The following is a 23,798-nucleotide window of genomic DNA, read 5'->3' on the forward strand; positions in this document are numbered from 1 at the left end:
TCTCCGGCGCTGGAATGAATGGGGCAATTGGTTGGGGCGACGGGCGGTCTGCGAGTGAGCGTGTGAACCTGTAATCTAATACTAACTCATCCGAAGTAGTGCAGTGTGTATGAGGAAGCCACCAAGTCTAAATGTGCTCCATGAAGCTAAAACATGTACACCTTCTGTGACGCTGTTCCGAAAGGTGCACTGCAATTGAAACCGACCAGTCCTTTAAATGATCCAAAAAGGGTTTTACACTTACAATAAGCACGTAAAAATACATGTTATATTACTGCAGTATGTTAATTTAATAAATACAATATTAAATTAATAATTAATAATTACAAAAAAGCCTATATACAAATGTAAAAATACAATTATATATATATATAGTTTATACAAATTTGTAGTATTTTTGGTAATACATATTACACACACACATATAAACAGAATTATTTATATATATTATATATATATCATTCTGTTTATGTGTGTGTGTGTGTGTGTGTATTACCAAAAATACTGCACATTTTTATAAACAATCTAAATTCATAAAAATACACATATTAATAAACTGGATTTCAAAATATAAGTAAACTATCTAAAACATTTCTTTCCAGTTCTTGTATAATATTATTTATAGAGCTAATATATTTTCATTTATATACATTTGTGATCTAAAATATTAATAAAATGTATACATGTTAATTGTATAAAAATCTGAAATATAAAAATTATATTACCACATAATACATAACCACTGAATTTGAATTCTATATCTGGATCTATGTTCTAACTCGTTTCAAATTCAGTATTTCTGCAAATTACAACAAATATAATTACCATTAATAATATTCTGCCATTCAAGAACTAGTGCACACCTGTGAACTTATCACAAGTTATTAAACAAAAATGTTCACACATTTAAGCAAAAATGAAAACCATCATATACTGAGTCCTTTTGACAGAGGCTACATGAGCTTCAGGAAGAGCTACTGATGAACAAAACAGAGCTGGTAGACGTTGATGTGTGCTGCTGACCGATACACCACAGCTGGATCCTTATCAGCTCATGCACATCACGCTTAATTGTCATCAGTTCTGCATACATGAATGAGAGGAAGCTCTTTAGCTGATTTCATGTTGTTATTCCTACCAACTTCGGCTCGACGGCATGGATGAACTTCCTAGTGTTTGCCTCTGACAGGGGTGGCAGTGGAGTGGAGGACGGGCCGTTGTGTTTTTAGGCATATATGTGTTTTTCTAGATGCATGGGGATGGGGGTGGCTCTTTTGGTCACTGTAACTCAAGTTTACAGAGGTTTCCCACGCTGTTATTTTCAGCTGACGTTCGTCTTTGTTCTTGCGTCTCATCACATGTTGTGATTAGTGCTCCCTTTTGAAGGTGTGGGCCCACAACACAACAGTATTTCCCCCCACAAAGCATGCCAGAGCCTCTTCTCATTCCAAGCTTGAGGTTTTTGCTCCTTTGAGTGGGTCTCCATGTCGCCATGCTTTCATTTCAGACTCTTTATGTCTATGCCAAGAAGCCTAGTCTACCCACAAGGAGGGCAGACGATGGTTTAAAATGGACACGCTGCTTTTTAGGAGTTATGTCTTGGTCTATCTGGATCTCATTTATTAGCATCAGTGTTTCTAATGCATCACAAGTAGCAAAACAGCTTGTTTTAAAATGCACTGTGTTTGAGAAAAGAGTGCAACAGGTTTCTGATTGCATCCCTGCAGACTGTCTGGCCACCGCTGCCTCACGCTGCGCCGTGGCGTCATGCACTTTGCGCAGGCAGATGTTCACGTCCCTGAAACAATGTGTTAAACAATCCTGTCCTCCTCAGGAGGAGCAGCAGGGGAACATTGTTTATAAATAGCTATGCATTGAATCCGCACAGAAGAGGAAGAGCGGCTTTGTTTCTCTCACTGAGAGAGGAAGTGGAGCTTAATTCTCTGAGATACATGTGACACCTTGCATTGTGCCATTCGGGCATGTTTGTGGGAGTGTGTCTGTGTGTATTTACACACATAGAGACAGATTATACTCTCATCCGAGTGGCAAAGATGCTTTTGAAGTCACCCGACTTCAGTTCACAAGCACTGCAAGAGCTTTCCTCTTCCATTTCCAGTAAAATGACACATCTGTGTGTTTTCACGGAGAAGGAAGTGTTGTAATGATGATATATCGGAAGTCAGCTCCCATATTTTGTCCTTTTCTCCAGTGGCCTTGCATTATCTCAGCTACACCCTGTGACAGTCGAGGTTTGTGTATTCAAAGCTTTAAATGGTTTTCCCTTATTTTGTCTTCCCTAAGAATTGGAACAAGGATGCTTTGATGGCTATTGTCAGCTTAAGGCTGGAATACATGACCTTTGGTCAGATTTGCAGTCTTGAGGAGTCAAAGGGAGCTGACGAAAGTCAGAGTCGAGAGATTTGACAGAAAATCTTGTAGTGTATGATGAAACCAGTCTCAGATTTTCTAGCTTTAGACTGAATCTGTCTAGTCAGAGGATATCGGACATATTTGGTATTTTGGCAATTTTAAGACACTTAGTTATTTGTCATGCATCTCCTTGCAACAAGGCACATGCTTCTGCATGAGTTTGTTGTATTTTTGAAACAACTTGAAAGTCATTTTTTAATGATGTCCGTTTTTTGGCAAGTGTGTGATTCCTAGTCTTTTGAAACTGTTCAGATTTAAAAGTCTTGTAGTGTATTCCAGCCTTTAGCTGTTTTTCTAGGCAGAGATTTTGAGTTATTTACAGCTGCTAATCCTGATGGAGAGGTTATTATAAAACTATGTCATTTTTAGGTGTGCAATGAAAGATTTTTGATGGATTCTTTGGTCATTGATATGAGGTTGATATTGGCTCACACACATAAGGCGCAGTTGCTTGTAATTAGGTGTTTTAAGTTGAAGGGTGACTCGAGGTGGGTGGTCATCAACATGAACACATCAGCCACGGGACTGTGGTCAGGGAGGAAAAGAGTCGATGAACTCTCCCGCTTTCATCTTCTCCTGTCTGCATAGTTAGTGGTGTGTGTGGAGTGAGTGTGTGTCTGTAAGTAAGAAATAGCAAAGCTTTGACAGACAGATTGCAGAATGCATTCAAAATGCCATTCAAAGATTTGGGGTCAGTAACTTTTTTTAATTTCTTTATTTATCAAAAATGCATTAAATTGATCAGTGAAGACATTTAAAAATTACAAAAGATTTATATTTGAAATAAATGCTGTTCTTCTGAGAAAACAATACTAGTGATTAGTAATGATTCTCTTAAGAGATTCTGAAGTGATCCCAACATTATCTCAAACTGTGTTCAAGATACAAAAGTCAGTATGACTTCAAGAAGTAAATTTGACATTTTCTTTACATTTTCCAACACCAAATAATATGCTGTGCTGTTCATATTAATTTTATAATGCTACAGTTCTACTCTTTGTGGATTTGTAGGAGAAACACCTCAGACAAAGTTCATGTTTAAGCTTCAGCATTACTATGTGGACAGATGACACAGAAAATCTTGGGAAATGCTAGTTTAGATGTCAGGTCCCAACAGACATATTCAAACATATGTATCCTGGCTGGCACACACACACACACACACACACACACAGCCACAGTACTTCTCACGTATGTCGTTTCTAATTTGATAAAGTTAGCAGTGATCAAAACATGCAAGTAGTTAACCTTTGGCCTGAAAAAATGGCAGCACATTGGCTTTTGTGCGGGCAGCCTGGGAGAGCGCCGCCCCGTGACCTGCGTAATGCAGGGGGTCAGAGGGCAAGCTTGTTGACAGCAGTATGAGCTGAGATCTCTAGGGCCTGCCTGAGCTGTGAAATCAATCTCTCAGGGCCAGCAGCAGGGCAGCAGACGCAACCGGAAAAAAGCCCTATGCAGGGGATCGTCCTGCCACCCGTCTCTGTCTGTCTGGAACTACAGAGGGAGTGAAACCTGACAGGGGAAAGTATGACGGGGAAAAGTAATCACAGACAGGACAGACACAAGTCAAGTTAAGGGAAGAAATACGTGGATGAGAATATAGTATGTAGTATGAATGAAGAAATACAGGTGGACTTTATATTTAGCTTAAACAAGCCTGATTTTAGGGCCATTGTTTTCCAATTAAGCACATTATTATAAAACAACATCATGATAATCATAATGCACAAACAAAAATCAATATGGTTTCAATATGGTGAACTGAAAAATAAATAAATAATAATGCAATAATGCAAAACATAATTGTTTATATGAAATATATATTTTCAAATTAAAATAGTGAAAGTATGTACTTTTCAGCTTTCTTGAATACTTAGTTCTGATTGGTCAACTGCTGCATTCACGTATGTTTGATTGTTTTATTTGGTAACTGATCTCTCTTATGTTAGTTTCATTTTGTATCACTCTACGGTCCCTTTCATCTCACATAAAAATAATAATAATCAATATTTGATGTAACTTTATTTAGTAAGTAGCTGCATAATAAGTAAGATAATGTACAGTCAGGCAGTCATTATGGCAAAACAAATGTCTTCTGGATGATACAACACACTTTACCCTTCATGATAGTATTTATTCTGCTGCCTTTAATTTATTTAAGTTGTAAAATGATATACTAAATATATAAATTATTGTATAACAGTAGATTTAAATAAAATAATGGTAAAAATTTTTTTTTTATATCCAGACACATTGCAATAATGAGTAAATAATCAGAATAAAAAGTACATCAAAATTTAAATAGGAAATTAGCTTTTTTGTGAAAAAGATATTTTAAATAAAAATATTACAACATACAATTTTATTTGAAAAACACTTTTGTCTTCTGATTTTGGGGTAAATTTTGGCCAGTTTTTGTTAGATTCACCCAAACAGACCCTATTTACTTGATCTCAGTTGGACAGTTGCTTTCAATGCAGCCAATGCTTTCTCCAAATTCCTTTAGCACACACACACACACACACACACACACACACACACAAACAGTCTGCTTATTTAACGGTGCAAGTGTTTAACCTGATGTGTTTCAGTCTTGTAGAGCTGTGAGTATGATCACTGACAGCAGCTGCGAGGTCACAGTTGCCTCATAAATGTCATGGGACTGTCAGTGGTCACAGACTAAGTGCTCGACTTCTTAAATCTCTGAGACTTACTCTATACTTAAGTTTCCATACAGAGACTACAAGTAATGGGATCTCACTCTCCTGATTTTATTGCACTTGACAGGTATAGACAAGTTAAATCGCAATACTTGCCCATTATAAATGGCACAAACCAAGTTACTTTCTCTATTAACACTACAGAGTGCTGTTTCAGTGTAAGGTCTAGTTTGTGAAAGTGAGAAACCTTGACCTAACTTTACCTTTTGCTAAAAACTGTGAGGAGTTTTGAGTGATGTGTGAGCCTAGAGGTCGTGAAGGTTTGATTTAGCTAGTCTGATTAGTGTTTATGCAGTCATTAACGTGACAAGCTGCTCCACTGCCACTGCTCAGCTCTGACAGTCTGTTTTCTAAAGGTCCCACTGCCTCAGTAACACAAACACTGGGGTTTCACTCTCACCGCTCCCACCAGCCCCTGAAACCTCGGCTCAACATTTCCTGTAATACCGAGTGTGCAAGATGAAACATTGGCCACTGTCTGCCCTTGTTATGACTGAAAGTGGAGTTGTGGGAACTCTGGAAATGTGCTATTTTTACATCACATCGAGTTTTCACATGACTCCGGGTGCAGATATATGCCACAGGCTGAAATGTCTGACTTTAATGGGTTCGTTCATCCATCATTTTGCCATTATGTATTCACCCTCATGGTGCACCAAACCGGTTTGACTTACTTTTATTCTTAAGAAAAGGAGAAGACATTCTTTAGGAGAATGTTCATGCTGCCATTCCATACATACAATGAATATTAAGCACCAAATACGGCGAAAAAGTGATTGAATGATTATGACTCATGGTGTTGTGAAGTCATATGATAACGATGCTCGAGAAACGGACCAAAATGAATTGTAAATTGTGTGTGAAGCACAACGTTTGACATCAGTGATGGCAAGTGCCTTTGGTTATTGTGTGTCTCATAATCAGTTGTGACACATCTACTGTAGTTTGTGGACATGTGAGGTCAATCAGGGTCAGGCACTATTCAGAACTGACAATATCTTTCATTAAAGAAGTCATTAAAATTAATGAAAATAAAATAAATGAACACTAAAAATATTTAAAATGTGCACTGAAATTCATTATGATTATGTACTGACTTCAGATGGACTTCAAAAATAGAAAAGTACTGAATTTTGGCTTACCAAAGCCTTTTTTAACAGTTTCAAAGTTTAAGTTTCAAAAAGATTCAAAAAGCCTTTAAGTTTGAATGTTTATAAACATTATGGATGGACTTACAGACAGATAAAGGATAGATAGATAGATGATACGTAGATAGATGTTGCATACATGTTTGTTTTTGTGAAAAGTGGGGACATCCCATAGGCGTAATGGTTTTTCTCCTGTAAACTGTATATTCTATGGCCCTACACCAACCCTACACCTACCCCTAACCCTCACAGGAAACTGTGCATTTTTACTTTCTCAAAAAAAATAATTCTGTATGATTTATAAGCGTTTTGAAAAATGGGGACATGGGTTATGTCCTCATAAGTCACCCTCTCCTTGTAATACCTGTGTCATACCCATGTCATTATACAGAGTTGTGTCCTGATATGTCACAAAAACAAGAGCACACACACACACATGCAGTGCAGTCTTTCCCCTCCCCCTGTGACCCCCCTCTAGTCTGGTATCTGTCAGACACTATAGTGTGGCTCAGGATGAGATTGGCCATAGACAGGGCTGTAGTAACGGCTGCTTACCAGCAGACCCACAGCTGTCTGCACACGGCGAGCCCGTGTGTGTGACCCCCTTCTGCTGCTTCCCAGGCCGGGAGAGGGACAGCGGGAAGGGGTCAAGGATTACAAACAAGGACGTGTAGTCACCACACTCCCATCCTGTACTTACAAAACATACACACACACAGCCCACCCCAACCTCTGCCCTGGGGCAGCTCTGAACAGAGGAGGCTGGGATGGGTGTATGTATGTCATCATTGTAAAATGAGTGTGTGTCTGTGCAACTGTGCATATATTATGTGCTTGCATATGAATGCTGAATAGTAGTGTGTGTGTGAATATATACGTATCATGCTACAGTTCTCTTCCCCTAAAAACTGTTTGCTATGGCTATCATTACTATTAATACTGCTAATATGTATGGTAAGCAATTTAAACAAAACCCTAAACCAAAATATGAAACTATGCTGACAATAAAATAAATAAATAAATACTACAGACATTCTTGCAACTATACATTGACAACTACCCAAAAGACCTTTGTAGCTGCATCGCTACAGTATGGGCTTAAAACATCCAGAGCATGCATAACTACATCCAAACAAAGTTTCAAATAAAATAAGGCCTCATTCAAGCTAGTATTTTTTAAGTACACAACTGAAGTCAGCTCTTCTTCTGCATCTGTCAACCGCGGTTTGTAGCTACAAGCAGAAGTGCTCTGCTGCCCTAACAGGAAGTGGGCAGCTGGCTCTGTGGTGACCCTTCAGCAAGGCTGAGAAAAAGAAGCAAGCATAAGCTGACTGGGTTTAAGTAATCATGCTTCACTTTTTTCTCTCCAAGAAATGTAAGCTCACGTAAAAAGGAAAAAGAAAACATTTTTCTTTCAGAGACGCTATTTTCATGCAATTGTGTGCTTATTTCTGAAAGCGGGCTGCTCTGTAATGCCATACGAAAACAGCTTACACAGTTCCAGCACAATCTCTAACTTTGTTTAACCTGCACAGTGTGCTGTTTATTTTCTTGAGCTGAGGAAAGGACAGTTTCCATGGCGTAGAGAAAACCATCACTGGAGTGAAGCTGTGTGTTATCATCTGCACCACGCTACCAACAAACTACAGCCTTCTCAATCTATCAACCATTACAGACGCACTAAGTATCATGTATCAGATGATAATGACCATATTCACAATGGAATTTACATGCTACATGGCTACTTGCTTGTGTTTTTTCACTCAGTTATAAAAATAAGTTTCTCAATGTCAAGTTTTGAGTGGAAGAATATCTCTAGTAAAAAATAAAGGGAATGACATACTAAAGCAAACACCGCTAGTCTTTAGTTTTTTTCTGAGTTTACCGCTTTTACCTTATTGTCAAGTTTCTTATTTTGAGCACAAGCTTTAAAACAATAGACAAAAAATACATTTATTTAGCAGTTCCTTCTGGAGTAAATGTTTTTTTTTACAAAATTTACTCCAATGTTAAGATAAAGCAAAAACTAACTATAGCTTTTACAACAACAGTGTTATTGTGAAGCAGTGTGTTTACTTTAGAAATACGCATAAACACTCTCAATACAAATTCTTTCTCTGCTCTCTCACACACAAAAACACATTTTAGAGACACACACACACACGCTTCCTTTGTCCCACGAGGAGCCAATTCCCAGGCAGTTTTGGGGCGGATTGGTTTCTGTCTCACCCAGCCACACTGCTCTGTAGGTAACGACACATTGTTCTCCAGCTGGGTCCCAACTGGGAAAGGGTTACAGGAAAGAGGGCGGTGAAAGAGGGAGAAGCTGGCCTGGTAAGGACCTGAATGGAGTTTTGTCTAGGCTGTGCGCTGCAGCAATCCGATCTGGTGGGAAACCTTTGAGACGACCAAAGAGTCACAAATAGAACAACAGGAACTAGGGACAGTCACAGACTGCCCCATAAAAGAGGCACTATCCCCGAGTGAGATAGTCAGCCAGGTTCAGTCAGTTTATAATAGTGGATACTTTTTTTTACCTTTATAATAATATAAAGATAAATATAATTTGATAAAGTCATTTCTCAGTTAGTCATTAGGGTAAAGCCTATGTCCTTCTTTTAGCATCCATGGATGACAATTCTTGTTGGTTTATTGCCTCTCTTGAGCACGTCTGCTAACGTCATTCCCAGACGTGAAACACATCATATTTTCCAAATGCATATGTTCTTGGATTTAATGACATCCTCTGAAGCTGCAAATGCTGGTTGTGTTTGGAGTTCACTTGCAAAAAAAAAAATCACAGCGCTGATGTGTCCCACAAGTCAGCTGTTGTGATTCCGTCTCCTTTATTGTTGTCTTGGGCTTCTGATGTCACTTCCTCTGCATAATAAAGGAGAGCAGCCGTTGGCCACAGCAGGATCCAGCTGTTCCAGCACATGGTTGAGCTGTGCGGTAAGGAAAAACAAGGAAGAGATCGCTGGAGTTTAACACATGCACTCTGTCACTGTGTGTCAATAGTTAAGGGGACCGTAGCCTACATCACAGTAATCTTTCTAAGTGTCAAGAATATAAATATCTGCTCAGCTGGGGCTCAGGTCGGATACCTGAGAGACATTCAACATCGTTGGACATAAAAACCATGTATAAAACTAGAGAACCAGTGATATTAAACTCAGTGCAATGTCTTTGCACAAACATAAAATGAGATTTGAGAGCTATATTTTGATGCTGATTACATGGTAATAGACTAATCAACAGCACAAACAAAGGATTAAATGAGTAATTTCAGCAGTTACTGTGTGTGTATGGGTGTAAGGCCAGATACAGAGCTGTCCCACCCTCTTACATGTAGAGAGAAGATGTATCCATCCAGCTTTTGGTAGTCAGCACATCCACACAGATGTTCTTCTTGGCACCTCTGGGTGAGCCTCAAAACGCTGGTGAGAACTTCCTCTGTGGGCCACAGCAGTGAGAGAGCTGCCAAGAGAAAAAGAAAGGGAGAAGATCTGAAAACGAGTTGCTTTACATTTTCTTAAAAAAAAAGAAAGTATTAGCCACAATGCTATGGTGACTGCAAAGTCATTACTATGTGGTTCCTAAGGTGTGAAGTCATTTTAGAAAGTCCAATTAGCTTTTCAAATCCAAACTGTAGGACTGATTACAAGAAGGCACACAAAACACAAACAGGTAAACAAGACTTACCAAAAATTAACAAGAAACATGCCTGGAATCAACCATAATGTAAACAGGAAACCAAGGAAAGGAAACAAGAGACTTTACAAAATATAAGACTTATCAAAAACAACAGGATATAAAATACATCTAGGCTTTGTAAAGCCATCATTTAAAGTTTGAGAAGTTTGCTTTTTAATTAATACTTTTTGTATAATTTTAGACATATTCTTTACATTTAAATTAAAGGGATAGTTCTCACCTATGTGTGTATGACTTTCTTCTTTCAGACGAATACACTCATATATTACACATATTATATATTATAATAATTATATAGAAACAAAAAACTTGGTTCTCGCGAGACTTTCAAATTCTCACCAGAGCTTGCGCTACACCAGTGTCATCCGCTGCACCATCACTCTCTCATGAACATGTGTACGACAGTTAGCAGAAGCCAGAGATGACAGTTTATAAAGTTATAAACATGGATATTTTTCTTACACAAATGCATCGATTTGGTTGAGAAGGCCTTTATTATCCCCCCGTGAGGAGCAATGTGGAACACTTTTTATTATTCTTGTCCTCCATTCACTGTCATTATAAAGCTTGGAAGAGCCAGGACATTTTTTAATATAACTGTGATTGTATTCGTCTGAAAGAAGAAAGTCATATACATATAGGATGGCTTGAGGGTGAGTAAATCATGGGGCAGTTTTTATTTTTGGGTGAACTATCCCTTTAATTTCATAGCTCATTCAAATACGAAACCATAAATGCTAAAGAAAATCAGAAAACATCAGAAAATGTAACTATTTTACAATGTGACATTTCTCATGAATTCAAATAGAAATGTAAGATTTAAAAATACATAAATAAATAAATAGGCATGAAGGTCCGCCCCTAAACCTAATCGTCACTGGGGGTGTAATCAGATCGTATGAAAACATACAAATGTAAATTCATGAATTAACCACCAATTTGCTAAAAAATGAAATTGAAGTTTATTATGTAGGGCTTTGATAAATATATTAGCAAGTTCTTTGCAAGCTCCACTACCAAAGGGATCATAAACTGTTATTGGTGAATAACACAGACACCCAAACCTGTGCTTCTCTTCTCTTTTAGAGCTCAGTTTGTTGGTCAAAGCCAAGTTGTCCGTTTCCCTTGGGCTGTGTGACAGGCCAGGCGCCGGGAGGTCCAGACCTGCCCGACAGAACCTGCCTCCTCCCATTGCATCAGACTGTGTGATTACCAGACTGGGAACAGACTCATTCACTCTATACAATGGTCCGTAATGCCTGACACATAAACCTTTGAGTCATTGTTTGCAGTAAAGCAGCACTGAATGAGAAGAAAACATGACCAACAATTCCTCTAAGAGCGCTACATCTATGTCAAGGCGACCTGTGTTTTTCAAGAACTTTGTGTCACCCCGGCAACTGATGTTCTCTCGATAGCTCACTATTTAAAACGGAACATTCTACTTATAGACAGGAATTTAAACTTTGACTGCAAGAGCCTTCACTGTCAGAGCAGCCGTAATGGCATGCTGAGCACAAAGTGGGAATTCGGACAGTTCTGTTTGATGTGGGTGAGGTTTCAGAAAACATCCTTGTGAAAACTTGAATGAAAAATAAAGAAGAAAAAGTAGTGGTTTGAAATTGTGGCCCAACTACAAGGCAGCAGAAGCCAAGAATAACCAAGCTGTTCCTCACTGGGCCAGACAGGCTTGCAGGCGACAGAAAAAAGGGGCTCTGAGAATCCCCCTGACCACACCCTAACCACCCACGAGAAACAATGTGGATAAAAAGAAACAGACCTACAGTCAGAAAGAAAGTAAGACAGAAAGTTGATTGGAAAGAGCATGGAGATTCTTGTTGTTTTCCATCGCTCTCAGGCCTTAACCACACCACACAGACAGAGGGGCCACAGTAAAGGACGGAGCCCCGTCAAAAACACAGCGGTCTCAGCATTGATCCTCTTCAAAGAGCTCATGTTGACTGCTGGAGTTAATTCCTCTCTACTTACCATACAGCTCTTTTAGTGTATAGTTGACAGTTGGGGTCATATTTACCAATGTTTGATGATTTTTATGACCAAAATCCATTCATCAGCCTAATTTTGCAATGCAATTCATCCGATCAATAAGCTGCCATATATATAAATAACTGGAAGAATAACACAGTAAACAGTAAGACTATTTGTACTACAAACCCATGTGTTTATAATTATGATAATATGTACCTTGTATTGTGCACAAAACATTAAAAGGCCCAAAACATAGTTTACATTATGTAGAAACAATTTAATTTAACATTTTTCATATCAGGTGGAATATCTGTCTGGCATTCGTACAGTTTGTCGATTTTCATTCAGAAATTGGAAGGCAAAGAGACATGAATTCAGAAATGAAACTAAAAGCACAAATGAAAATGATTTTCAAAACCCTCAGTTGTGGAATCACTTCCACCAATAATTTTATTAGATAAAAAGATGATTGTTTGTCATGGAGATATGCAGTGTCAGTGTTTGACATCAGATAAAAGACTTCAAAAGATATATGAAGAAAACAAAGACAACTGTGTGTCCTTTTCAGTCAAGCTTAAACTTTGTCAAACTGTGCCTTGGTAAGACTTTAAATGTATATTTCAATATAAATGTAAAAAAAAAAAAATGCATTATACTCTTATGTTCTCTGATTATTATAGGTGCATTAAATAACTACAATATTAGTTTAGATGCTGCCTAAGAGTATCAGTCCAACATTTCAGATTTCATCGGCAAGGTCTTATTCCTCTTATATTATTCCTAGTGCACAACAGTGAAATATGTATGACTGAGGGCCCCACAGTGGAGCTGCACGAGTGGCCACGTGAGCCCTGGCATGGAGGAGATTTGTCCTCCTGCAGCTGGTAAAATAACCCTCCCTGCATGACCAGGCCTGCTGCACGAGGAATGAACTGTGTAGGTGATGTTATGAAGGTGAGATTTAGATCAGATCCAAAGCTCTTCAGAGGTGTTAAAGTCCTGAGGGGAGGAGATGACAAATAAAGACAGGCTCTTGCCTTTCAAAAAAGGAAGAGAAAGAAATAATAGACGAATGACAGAGTGGGCTAATGTTGCCTTCTGAAACTTTGAACAATATTGTTCTCCTGAAGTGTGAGTTTAGTTTAAATAACCTTTGCATCAGCTTGCCTGAAGTGATGTCAGCTCAGGTATCATAACACTGGAGATGAAGAAAGTCAGATTCACAAAGATTTCAATTCAAGATGAAACGGCTGTCGCAACCCATTTTAATTCTGTAATCTGACAACAGGAATTGGTTGGAGGGGTTTCCACCACATGGAAATGATATTTCAAACATTTTATTGGAATAAGCATTGCATTAAGCTAGCATTTAATGCTGTCTAAATATATACAATTAAACATATTTTTTATGAATTTAGATTGAAAATAATGCACGGCAAAATAATTACAAAATATTCTGCACAGTAATTTTTCCCTTATTTTTTGTCTCCTTTATAAACAAGTACACTAACCTAAAAAAGAAAATAGTTCTGCTTTATTTCACTATTTGTTTGTTATCTATAGCTTTCATTTTTTTATATATATCAATATTACATTTACAATACTAATATGTATCTTAATTTGAAAACAATTCCAATGCACATTCACAGTATTTCACAGTACAACAGATTATTGCATATGACAGATTAGTGCATATTATTTGTACATTGTCAGCCAAAAGTTTGGATTAAGTCTCATATGTTCACCAAGAGACTTATTATGTTGTATTTATTTTATAAACAGTCAAAACAGTTATATTGTAAATCATTTTTTCAATTTAAAATAATTGTGTTTTATTTGAATATATTTCAAAATATTTCAATTTATTTCATAGTAGCCATTATCCTTTATAATCCTTCACATTCTAATATGCAGATTTAAGATTTCATATATATACATAAACATATAGAATATGCGTAAATATTTTCCTATTTTAAATACTTTTACAAGGGCAAAGCAATAAAAACTATAGTTCAAGATCTTAAAAGTAGCAAAAATAAATGATGGGAAGGTTTTCAAGACTGTAGTGCCTATAGTTGAAGAGTCAAGCGCAGCTTCTGTCTTTCTTTCTCTTTCATTCTCACTCTCTCTTTTGCTCTGTGTTTCTCTCTCCCTCTGCGTGGTTTGGCAGTCACAAACAGGCCATCCTTGTGTGGACAAAGCAACTGCCGCACGGCCTGCGGGCTGATCCCATGACCCCTGACGACATGGGAAAGTGTTCCTCTCAGCTGTCGGCTGCCCCTTGTCCCAGCCGTGAGGCTCTCCTGAGAAACACACACTTCACATCAACAACACGGTAGCTTCACTGTTACACATTATCTCTGCGACCTTCTGCGGAGCTGCATGAGAGCGACCGCATTCATGCCGCTCAGAAATGTCAGAGAGATTTGAGAGGACTCATTAGTGATGACTGTATGGGCTCACTGTACCCCATGAAGGACTGGCCGCACTGCATCCAGATGGCCTGTAGCGGTGTGTCCTGAGCCATACTGGCTATTCTGGTCTCTGTTTTTTTTCGTGTGGTTCTCACAGCGGCTGGGGTTGGAGGAATTCATGGTATCTGGGACCTCCGCAAGCGAAGGGCCGTTTGAGACGTGATTGAGAGCAGGCCTGGTGGTTCCCATGTCACAGGGCTGACAGCAGTTTTGGGAGTTTGTCACCGGCTGTGTGCCCTCTGACTGTCTGAGCCCCGCTGTGCCACTGCACTCTCAGCAGACACACACACACACACACACACACAAACATGGAAAGTTACAGTGACAAAAATCATTACCACTGTAAGTCACATAGCACTGGTAAATAAACCATCAGCATACACATTTTTTTGTGTAGGCTTTTTTTAAACCAATTTATTTTATTTAAAAAAATATCAACATTTTAAGTTTATTATTTAATCTCTTCGTCTGTTTAATAGTTAGAAATTATTAAATATTATTAATAATTTAATCTCTTAAGTAAACGTAAATTGGATTTAAGTCAGCCTTGAATATGAATTGTATTAACGGTTATATTTTATTATTAAAAATAAATTATTTAAATTAATAATTATGATTACATTTTATATTATTTCAAAATATTTTGTACTTTCCACCAGAAATATCGTAATATATTATATATGCATTTATATTATATTATATTATATTATATTATATTATATTATATTATATTATATTATATTATATTATATTATATTATATTATATTATATTATATATGTGTGTGTAGTTTTATACTTTAAAAATACTTTTATAGTAAAAATACACAAGATAACTTTCCCCAATACAAATTCTGACTATTTACATGTCCATTACGAAAATATTTTGGAGGATTTAAAAGTTTAGTTTGGAGGACACAATTGAAAAGTGCATAAAACGATAATAAAAGCACTTGGTAAATGTGCATGAATGAACAAATAAACTAAAAATAGTACACAAGTTATAAAACTTTTCAAACCATTAAATTCATGTTTTACTGGTATTAGTCAAATTGAGTGAGCACGGCAAGTGTTCAGGGCAGGGGTTGGCAGAACCTCCCCCTCGTCCTCTGACCTCTTCATCTCCCTCCTTCCTCTCTCTGCTTGTTCTCTCTTCATTGATCATATGAGACACACAGATGCACAGGCAGTGAGAGGGGCATGCAGACCTGCCATTGTCTCTTAATTGGTAAAGACGGAGCCGTACCTTTCATCAGACATGTGGCATGGGGAGCACCGGGCCGGGACAGGACGGGACGTCCCACCACTCTCTCATTCACACAGCTGACTCCAGTTAATATTTCATAGCAAACAAATGGGCACGCATTCAAGCCTGATGGGGGGAAATGGGGTGCATGGTTTAAAGGGGTGTAATAACCCCAATTATGCTGCTTTCAGCGCTGGGTCAAATGCACAGGATTGGTCATAACTGAGGGCACTCGCCTCCGCACCTTTCTTTACTCCCTAATCTTGATCCGTCTTAATTTCACAGAGAGAAAGTCCTCCCCACCCCACCCCACCCCCCAATTAAAAAAAAAATCCCTTTATTTCAGATTCGGTTAATTGATACTTATAATGAATCCCTTATTCATCATCATACCATTCCAAATTTTTGTTTTACTTTAAATACGTAAATACATGTAATTTACATTTTTGTGATTTTATTGATTACTTGATTATGTACAAATATCCTGGCCACTCTTTTTAAGATTGTGAAAGTGAATGGGAACTGGAGCCATAAGCAACTGACTCTGTACTACATTCCTCTGTATTATACAGTACTTTTCATTTTAATAACATTTGTTATTTAATGTAGAGTTGTGCAGTTTTTAACCAGTTAGCATTCAACTGTATACCGCCCGCAGTAAAAAAAAAAAAAAAAAAAAAAAACTAAACGTAACACTTCTTTGGAAAGTATACATAACAACAGAAAAGAAAATCAGTATGGGACAAAAACCTTTTCACAACACTATATATATATATATATATATATATATATATATATATATATATATATATATATATATATATATATATATATCTCCTGGATCTACTGGGATTTTTACTCACAACCATCTCTAGGGTTTACAGAGAATGGTCAGAAAAAGAGAAAATATCCAGTGAGCGGCAGTTGTGTGGATGAAAATGCCTTGTTGATGTCAGATGTCAGAGGAGAATGGGCAGACTGGTTAGAAAGACAACAGTAACTCAAATAAGCTCTTATATCTCTCAACACATCGAACCCTGAAGCAGATGGGCTGCAGCTAAGAACAGGAAACAGAGGCTATCATTCAGGCTCACAAAAATTGGACAAAAGAAGATCAGAAAAACGTTGCCTGGTCTGATGAGTCTCGATTTCTTGCTGTGACATTCAGATGGTAGAGTCAGGATTTGGCGTAAAGAACATGAAAGCATGGATCCATCCGGCCTTGTCTCAGTGGTTCAGGCTGCTGCTGGTGGTGTAATGGTGTGGGGTATGTTTTCTTGGCAGACTTTGGGCCACTTAGTACCAACTGAGCATCGTTTAAATGCCACAGCCTACCTGAGTGTTGTTTCTGACCATGTCCATCCCTTTATAACTACAGTTTACCCGTCTTCTGATGGCAGCTTCAAGCAGGATAATGCACCATGTCACTGCACCTTGTTTACTCTATATGCCACGAAGAATTAAGGCAATTCTGAAGGCAAAATGTCATGTGCACTATATATACTATTGCTTTATACATCCCTGTTGAAGAACTAAAAAAAAAAACACACATTTTGATTAGTGTATTTGTGCATTTACATCTGAATCTGTTTTATAATAAACACACCTTTAGTTTAATAAATTAATAAATACGTTACAAGGAATGTAATTCATTTTGCGGTAAAGTTGAATTGTTTGGTCAAGATAAGTATGCGTTTAGATAACTGTAATGACAGCGATTACACTTACTTTGGAGAAAAGTGTCTAATTGATTGAGAAAACGTGTTTGTTAGATCTCTTTGCCATGTTCATTTGAGTTCATGAGAGAAATATAAATGTCTGGTTTGTGAATGAACTGTTCTTTTTAATCAGATCTTTTCAATGAATCATTTGATTCAGCTGATAAAACCAATCACAAATCAGACTAATCTTGTTTTTATATTCTAGTTTTACATTTTATGATACTTTTAGGATGCTTTTGCATTTTCTTTAGCTTGAAAGCTACATTCTCCCCTCATTGTAGTTTTAATGGAAACGAGCAGCTAGTACATTCTTCAAAATATATGATTTTGTTGTGCACAGAAGAAAGAAACTCACCAGGTTTGCAACAATATAAGGGTGAATAAATCTTGACATTTTACATTTTGGGAGTGAATTATTCCAGTATGATTTATAATTAATCAATATATCAATAATTGCATACTCGTTGTGCCATAAGACTCTGTGCAGTTTGCCTTTATATTTGTGCTGTATAGTTATCACAGTAAGAAGTCAAAACTGAAATAGAGTGAACATGCCTTAAACTGAACTCCGCCAAAAGAGCGCCATGAGGAATGAAAATAGTAAGCGGAAAGGAAGATGAGAGTGAAGGAGCAGGAGCGTCTGTCTTTGATGTAAATGAAAGGCTGGAATGATTGTGATGAGATGAAATTGGTGCTCTGTGGGGAACACCATAGAGTACACACGGGCTGAATGGGAGCCAGACCGAATACTAGAGCACGATCCGTCAGATAAAAGGGTGTGGTGAGGGGACAGATAAGCGGAGCGGGATGTGTGTGAGAATGTTTGTTTGTATTTGTGTCTATGTAACCAGCTTTACTTTGGTGACATCCAAAAAAATTAAAATTAAAAATGTAACATTAAAAAATGTGGGTTCAAAGGGTTATAGTTTGAACTAATGTTAGTCTCAACATGCACACATGAACTTTTCATGCACGGTTTGATGCATAACACAGATAAAAATTGCAAGATTCAGTAGAAATTGTCATTTGAAATCTGATTAACTTCTGTGTAATCCTGTGACGTGAAGACCACACTTACGGTTAGTGCATATTTATAATTAGCATTAAAAACTGTAGTGGCCTGTGCATTGTCCCCATTAAGTTATAAGGTCATAACACTATAGATATCTATAGGTATAGCTTCGATAGAAGTTGTTTGCAATTTAGTGATAACCAAAAGTAATTAATTATTTTTTACACTATAAGTGAATTATGTTAGGTGATAACCACTATTTTATAAGTGTGTGTGTGTGTGTGTGTGTGTGTGTGTTCATATTTCTCTATGTTTATATACTTGTAATAGAACCAAAGCGAATAATAAATGTTTTCATATATTTATATTTTATTGTATAAAATCTTTGTGTGTTTATATATATATATATATATATATATATATATATATATATATATATATATATATATATATACACACTGTTATGTATTATATAATATTCATATATTTATAGTTTATTTTACTGATATTACATTTGTAGACAGTGCAAGGGTGTTGATGGTGTGCAGACACTGTATAGCATGGTGTTGAGTTGACACTTGTGTGCATAAGTGTACATTTGATCCTTCGAGTGCATGCCTTGGATTTGGATGCCAGGGCTGTGCAAGTGTTAACGGCATGTGTGTGTGTGTGTGTGTGTCCATGTGTGTGTGCGCGTGTACACTGGCCTGGCATCAGTATGCCTGCTGCATATGAATGGGCCTGAACATTGATGGTCAGGTGGCAGGCCTGCAGACAGGTGGTCACACACAGGCACTAATTGTGCTGAAGGTCACATTTACAAGACATGCCCTCACACCACAGCACGAGAGAGAGAGAGAGTAATGGAGACATTAAAAAGAGAGCAGGGGGACAAGGGAGAGAAGGATGGGGGAGTGTGTGTTCGGTCACAGGCTGTCTGTAGATCACTGGCCGCTTGACCGTGTTGAGCACTAATGGAGCTGGCAGGGCGGAATCAATTATTGGCCAGTGTGGATTTTCCCACAGGCTAGAGCTTGGGAAAGCCGGAGAGCTCCTAGGCCAAGACAGCTGGCACAGAGCAGCCACTGGGAAAAGAGCCGGTGCCCCTAAAAACAAGGACCTTTCTCTCTGATATATTTGTGACAGATCATTAGTTATGTTTCTTTTCTCCTACACCCTGAGTAAACCAAACTAAGCCTCATCAGCTCTGCCGCCTTTATCTGTCTGTGCAGAACTCACTTTAAAAAATAAGAGATCTAAGTGATTGTGACTCAGAAGTCACACTGTCATGATTGTACCCATGCTACCCACAATTCATCACTTCTCTTTAAACTGTGCCATCCGAAATCGAAAAAAGGGGAAAGTGGAAAAGTAATCAACAGCAAATCGAAAACATATTAACTGATGAAGAAACAATCGAGAAGCGACATGGGGTGACTTGACTTTTTTGTCCTGATCTATTTTAAAATATATAAAAAATGCTGTTCATACAGTACACTGTTTTAAATGCCCTCTTATATAATGAACATGAGTTGTTTTATTTTTTTATAAAAATTTATTTGGATATTTTTTGAGAGGAATGAAGTAGACAAAAAAATCTCATACTCTCAAAACAATATTTTTAAATATCTGATACAACTGTCCTGGTATTATTATAAAGGGGAAAGCCTCATTAAAACAATTTAAAAAATGTTAAAATGTAAATTTAAAGAAAACATTATTCAGTAGTTTGGCATAATCTTTTATTTTTATTTCTTAATAAAATTATATATATATATATATATATATATATATATATATATATATATATATATATATATATATATGTATATATATATATATATATATATTTTTTTTTTTTTTTTTTTTTTTGGACCAGAACTGCATCACTGCTTATTAATATTTGGAAAGCCTGTATCGACTGAAAAAAAACCAGGAAGTGATGTCATAGAGAGGGTTACGATCCTCATCATTGCATCTCTTTAAAAATATTACATTTAATATGGATAATTTGACCTTTTTATGACAAAGCAAGGTACATCATGCTGTAAAATGTCATATGGTCAAAATCATAGTGATATTTATGCTTGTGTACACTCACAAGCTTAAGGTATTTGTCTCTAACGATTGCACCACATTATTTGTAGAGTCATTTAATTTCAGCTTTGAAAATGGCATAAAGGTTTTTCCAAACCATATGAAACCAAAATAAGGTATAGTACACTTCTAAAAAAAACTAAACAATTTTTTAAAACAATTATTCACCAATTATTATGGACTTATTTTTCAGTGATACATATATAATGTTTAATATAAAAAAAAAAAATTCTAAGCTACAAATGACCAATCAGAATGAAGCTTTCCAGAGAGCCGTGTAATAATAGCAGTGTCAATTTTCTGAAACATTTTCCATCATTGTTTTCGAGACCCATCAGCCTTCAAGCGGTGAGAGGCAAGAAACCTTGATGTCTTCTAGACTTTTCTGCCCATTCAGACGCTGGTGAGTCTCAGCACACACCGAGGGCCCTGAATGGCCCTGTGAGGATTCAGCGCCTCTGAGTGATGTCTTGTGTCACTCTGCGCACGAGGAGAGGGGACGTGGCCAGCGCTGGGGCCTTTGTGAAGCTGAACTAGACCTTAGGGGTGCTTTCAATAGCAACAGGCCAGTGACACAACAGACAGACAGGGAGAGAGATGTGTGTTCATGTGTCAGCGTGCGGAGGGCAGAAGAGGAACTGCAGGGTTTAAACTCACCGCTTGGTTTTCATCCGAGTCTCCCTCAAGACATGTGACAGTGATGCCAGTCAGTCACCCAACCATCAACACACTTATAAACACACACTTACATGTTAACAAACACATTAGTGACTTATGAAAAAAAAATGAGTGACTTATTTCAAAATAAATGCAGTTCTTTTGAACTTTCTATTCAACAAAGAATCACGGCCTCTAGAAAACATTAAGCAGCACACTTGTTTCAACATTGGGAATAATAATAAATGTTGAATTCTTGAGCAGCAAATCAGCATATTAGAATTATTCAAAAGGATCACGTGACTCTGAAGACTGGAGCAATGATGCACAAAAATTCAGCTTTGCATCACAGGAATAAATTGCATTTTAAAATATATTCAAACAGAAAATAGTTCATTTAAATTGTAATAATATTTCACAATATTACTGTATTTACTGTAATAAAAATGCAGCCTTGTTGAATAAAAAAGACTTTTAAAAATATTACTGACCCCACACTTTTGAACAATAGTGTATGGCACCCATTATAAATACATTCTTTAACTAAAAGTGTCTAATAATATATATTTTTTAAGTTTTATATATCATAAAAAAGACTTTACTCAATTTATCTTGAAACAATTTTGACTCGTAAAATGCTATTACTTTTCCCCAAAATGTACAAAGCAACAGCAAGTGAAACTCTGACACATTTAAATACAGTTTTAAGTAGAAAAACTGTACTCCAGCAAACCGTGTAATCTTTACAAAGCCAATCATTTTAAACTTCAACAACAAAATATAATAAAATAAAACACACATTACTTTCAGTATGCATACACAAATGGCAAACCTTTTCCATGATGTGACACTGTACATGAGTGCTGAATGTGGTCTTCACGTCACCTGCTCAGCGCTCACAGCCAGAGGCTTCTGGAAAGAGCAACAGTGAGTCATTTTCCATCCGCACAACTCACAACTACACACGCAGCGGCAGCACACACACAGAAGTGTTAACATGACATTACAGCTGTCAAAACAAAAACAAACTGAGTGCTCCTCTGATTGTTTGTGGTGGTAGATGTAATATAAAAGTGTTTCTGGGACTCGGCGAGTGATGGAGGAGGTGGAGGACCGTGAGAGAAGCGTGATGTGTGTGTTGTTTGTTAGACATGGTAGGAGGTGATGGTGAATACCTGATGTTTAATTTGAGAGGGCTGTGTGTGTTTGTGTGCGAGAGAGTTTTTTATCATAGGGGTGAGGAATGAACCAGACGGGTGTGTGTGTTAAGAGTCTGAGACGAGTTGTAAGATGTGTGACCAGCAGTAGAAACTTGTGTGTGTGTTGTGTGCCCTGAGGTAAAGTGAAACAGACAAGCCCTGACAGACAGAGCACAGGACTGACAGATCTGTGAGCAGTGTAACTGAGCCTTTACTCTAGATGAGACGCTGATGGCAGTGATTTACCGAAGAGCACATTTTGTAACAGTTAGTGGCCAGCAGCAATATGTAATGCCTACCAATCACAGGAAAACGATCCGTGCATCCGATAGTAAACAGATCATTCATCAAGACATCCAGATTGTGTCATCATTTACTCACCCTCAGGCTGTTGTTACAAAAAACTCATTTTACTTTCTTCACAAAATATATTCGATGACTGTCCAAGCCGATGTTTCCTTTAGAAGTCTGTTTTTGATCTACAGTGATATTATTATTACTAAACTCAACTGTAAATGTTTATCTTCCACTACAAACCTTAAGTATGCAAAATTAGATTCATTTCACAACAGACATCACTTTCCATTCAGAAGGTGATTCATTAAATCCCCTAAGGACTTTTCCAAATGTAGCCTATTCGATCTGTTAAATCCTGGGTTCAAGTCTTTGGAAGTTTGTAATAAAATTAGTTTATAATAAAAGTAATCCAGTAGTATAGTGCAGTTAGTTGTACACTATATTTTGAGCAATGCAACAGTTTTGTGTGAAGAACACAATTCTTTTTCTTCATAATCAGAAGTTGTTTTCGTTTACATTTTCCAGAATAAAAAAAATAATATTTTGTACAGTCTTATTTTTTTAGATGGCTTTACAGTGTTGACAAATAAGAACAATTATCCAATGTTACAATTATATATATTATTATTATATATATTATTATTATTATTATTATTTCTTACAGATCATAAATTGATTTCAATGCACACACTACCGTTGAAAAGTTGAAAAGTTTAGGGTAAATAAGATGTGTTAATGCCATTATAAGAAGTCTTCTTCCTCACCAAGGCTGCATTTGTTTGATCAAAAATAAACACAAATGTTCAATAAAGTTTGAAATATAATTTATTCCTGTGACGCAAAGCTGAATTTTCAGCATCATTACTCTAGTCTTCAGTGCCACATGATCCTTCAGAAATCATTTTAATATGATGATTTGCTGCCCAAGAAACATTTCTTATTATTGTCGGTCACTACGTTTACATGTGCACCAATAATGTGATTATTCCCAATAATTAGAGTAAACTCTTAATCCCAGTAATATGTTTACTTTACACGAGCAGACCTCTTATTGAAAATAAGTTGCACTGCTTAATATTTTTGCAGAAACTGA

This window comes from Carassius gibelio, chromosome A19 (assembly GCF_023724105.1).
Source record: "Carassius gibelio isolate Cgi1373 ecotype wild population from Czech Republic chromosome A19, carGib1.2-hapl.c, whole genome shotgun sequence".
NCBI classification, from domain to species: Eukaryota; Metazoa; Chordata; class Actinopteri; order Cypriniformes; family Cyprinidae; genus Carassius; species Carassius gibelio.